This window comes from Phyllostomus hastatus, unplaced genomic scaffold (assembly GCF_019186645.2).
Source record: "Phyllostomus hastatus isolate PE091 unplaced genomic scaffold, TTU_PhHast_1.1 phas_scaffold_21, whole genome shotgun sequence".
Taxonomy (NCBI): Eukaryota; Metazoa; Chordata; class Mammalia; order Chiroptera; family Phyllostomidae; genus Phyllostomus; species Phyllostomus hastatus.
The window spans coordinates 32,501,808-32,505,611 of NW_025334017.1; the positions used below are offsets into that span (position 1 = coordinate 32,501,808).

The 3,804-nt window shown below is 38.4% G+C and overlaps 1 pseudogene; it reads right to left on the bottom strand.

The window, feature by feature from the left end:
• Positions 1–775: 775 nt before the first annotated feature.
• LOC123833431 lies at positions 776–901 on the bottom strand (annotated as a pseudogene).
• Positions 902–3,804: the final 2,903 nt, after the last annotated feature.

Sequence of the window (3,804 nt, forward strand, 5' to 3'; positions counted from 1 at the left end):
CAGCATCTGACTAGGGGAACCGATTATATTTACTACTCAGCAAATGTTGACTTTGAATAGGCAACTCTTATGTAATTAAGCCCTGAGCTAGATTTGGGGAACAAGGAAAGAAGACAAAGCATCTGCACCTGAGAGTAAACAACCCACCTATAAGCCTTTCCAATCACTGATACAAGTGGGCAAAAGTAGGTTTACAGTTAAGAGTATGAGAAACAGTAACTAAAAGCTATTGTAATCATCATAACCTGCAGGTCATTTTCCATACTAACAACTATAAACCTATTTTTGCCAACCCTGTCTAAAGTAAGAGCTATTACAGAGTTATCCCCAGAGAGTGGCAGGACAGCCTAGAAGAGTATTATTTAGCTGCCTGGATGGAAGAGGCAGGGATAGTGAAAAGTGAGGAGAAAAGAACCTTCATTGAGTTTCAGGGGATGAATAGTTCTCCAGAATGACAGTGGGTAAAGAGCTTTTCCTGCAGGGGTCATTACACATGAAAATATGATTCAGCAAGGCTCGTGTGAGGATTTGGAAAATGACAAGTCTTTCTATTTTCTTTCACTTTTGGTAGAGGTATAGTGTACATAGCACCTGACTGCCCGGCCGGAAATTAAATCAGAGAAATAACTAGGTCCAGGTTGCAAAGGGCCTTGACGACTGTGCTTAGGCAGGCAGCCCTGACCCAGTCGGCAGTGCATATCATAGAAGCATTTGAAGCCAGAAAGTAAAACAAACAAAAAAGTCTTTGAGTTAAATTTCATTAATTAATTAACTAATTTACACTATGCATAGAATGGACCACCTCAGTAGCTTCTGAGGCTAATACATTTCTATTACCAAAATTACTTTATCAAACCTGGTTCTCCTCACTTCTGTAACACCATGTAGAAAAAATTTGAACTATTAAAATAATGATTTGCCATCTGAGTAGATGATGGCCGGGAAAGGAGTCAGAAAGAAATGTGCCAATGTTTGTTGTACACCTATTGCAATGATTTGCTAAAATATCTGAAGTGAAACAGTCATTTGGACACATATTGATATGAATTTGTTCATAACACTGGCATTTTAGTGTAAGACATGGTTTCCTATTTGCAACATGTAGTATCTTGCTTGTCATAAGAGCTGAGCACTCTTTTAAACAATTGTTTTTAAACATCTCAACAAAGAATGCAGCAAATCTATTACAAGTATTTGTTTTGCTTTAAGTCAGATGAAGAAACAGTTGTGCGCAAATGATGTTTTTCATTTTCCCCAAAATTTGTCATTTCGAGGTGCATTTGAAATGTATAGTTAGAAACATTTACTGAATAATTGGGGAAAAATTGCAAAAGTAAAAATAATGATTCTCTGTTTTTCCCTTTTTATTCTTTCTTCCTAATATTTCCATCATACTGATTCAGGGGCTGAAGTAAAATAAGAATATTTCAGTTCTGTTCTTTCCTCCGTTCTAATTGCTTGAGGTCTGCAGATTCAAGAGACAGCTGTACCTGTGAGTATGAGAGTCATCTCCTATACCCCCAGAACACTCCTACTATCCATTAAGGGTGTGGCATTATATGTAGCTGGATTAGAGAAGACCAGGTCTCACCATCACATTGCAAAATCAACCTGATTGCTGATTAAACAGATGGAACATGACATTTCAGGACATCTAAACTCTCAAAAAAAAGGTTAGCATTTGAATAATGAAAGAACCTAAAGTCTATAGTAAGTTGTTAAGAACATGTATCCAAACTTGGCCATACACCAAAAGGAGGTCTGCATGTCCTTTCAAAGTCACACTGGAACGTTATCTTATGGGCCCATGAGAAAGTCACTTATTCAGGCATATGTTCCTTCTGTTTCACTTGGTATTTATCATTAATTAGGTCTCAGAATTTATGAAGTTACAGCCTAACTTGTGGATTTGTGTTTGGTAGAGATATAAATTATTCTGTCGGATGAAAAAAGGTGGTCCCAAATGTTATAGTTTTGTTGCCTTATTAAAAGTTAACCAGGTTTGTATCTCACCCTGTACTCACTTGGCAGAAGGGGCTGGGAATGTCTCCGGAGGCTCTTTTATGAGACCCTAATCCCATTCATGAGGGCCTCACCCTTATGACCTAATCATCCCCCAAACTTCCCACGTCCTGATACCATCACCTTTGGGAGTTAAGACTCCATGTATAAATTTTGGGAGGATACAGATCACCGCACAGTCTATAAATATTCACACATGGCTTTGTGGTGTGCCAACTCGGCCAGGAAAAGCTACATTTTCCAGAATTGCCTTTGTAGCATATTTCCAGATGCAGTGGACTACAGGAGAGATCTTCAAGAGAGCTGGAGGACAGAAAGGAAGCACGAACCTGCGTTCTCCCGCTTATCCAATAAACGAACCCTAACCAAGCTAGGTGTCACTGTGAAGGGAATTTGCAGATATAAATAAAGTACCTAATCGGCTCACTTTAAATTGGGGACATTACTTTGGGTGACCCTGATTTATTCTGTAGGAAGGCCTTAAAAAGTATTTGAGCCTTTCCTGAGGACATACCTTAGGCCCTGTTGGATTCCAGGCTGCTCCTAATCATTAGGTTCCAACTACCTGTGCATAGAAAGCTTTGGCCCATACCTCCGGGTACCTAACTGTTTGTGATCATCCCTTCTTGATTTTCTGACCTGTGTGATTTCAGATTTGCTTGACCAGTCTCCATAATGTGTAAGTCAATTCCTTAAAAAAGCAAAATTAACAGATATGTACATTTGGAAGAGAGTATATTGATATACCTTATTCTACACAGGTAGTCAGGAAATGATAATTAGGAGCACTCTGAAACCAAGCAGGGCCCAAGCTGTGTCTTCAGAAAAGGCTTAAACACTTTCTAAGACCTTCCTACAGAATAAACCAGGCCTGCCTGGTTGAACCCTGACTGATAAACCTCATCAGTGAGTTAAAGAAAACTTTGCCATGTTTATTCTAAACTTGTATGAGAGTCACCTTGTTCAACTTTTAAAAAGTTCCTTGACAAGGTAAATAGTGAATATCAGCAATAGCTTCTCTGGGCTCTGCTAAACATAATACAGTAAGAAATCAAATATTTTGCTTATTTGAAAAAAAAGTTTCTCTTCATGGCTCCAAAGTAACTAATATTGAGTTGTAGTAGTGACATTATTAAGGAATGATCTTAAATAATAATATTATTTAGTAATAATATTGTTTAGAAAGGAGGTTACCTAATTTCTTATTTAGCATATGGAACCCCATTCAATTTGGGGGGAGTAACCTTGTAAGAATGCTTCAAACAAGATACCTTAGAGCTCACTGACAATGACGTACTTTGCTTATCACCCACTCCAACTGATTGCTTTAGCAAGGTGTAACAGAGACCGAAAAAAACACAAAGGACCTACGCGACCAGGGAAGCTACTCGGGTCAAATGCCGCATCCTATCAGTCTGTCGAAATCAACAAGACAGAATGGCAACTAAGAAGCAACTCTGGGAAAGGCCAATTATTTATATTAAGTGTTTCTGTAAATTGAGTCAAAAACATGACTCATGATGACTTTTGGCAGCTGGAGGGACAGGCAACACTGTTATTTTTTCCAAAAGGGCCCTTGGAGAGTATCATCTGGTGAACAAGCATCCTTTTAAAAAATACCCCTTGAGATTAGAAAAGGATGGGTTAAGCGAGGGACGATAATTAATCCTGGAAGAAAAGAAAGTGAGTAAAAAAAGAAAAAAAAAAGGGAAAAAAAATGACGCAGATGAAAAGAGAAAAAATGACAGAGAAAAGATTGTCTCTCAATCACCGCCCTACACC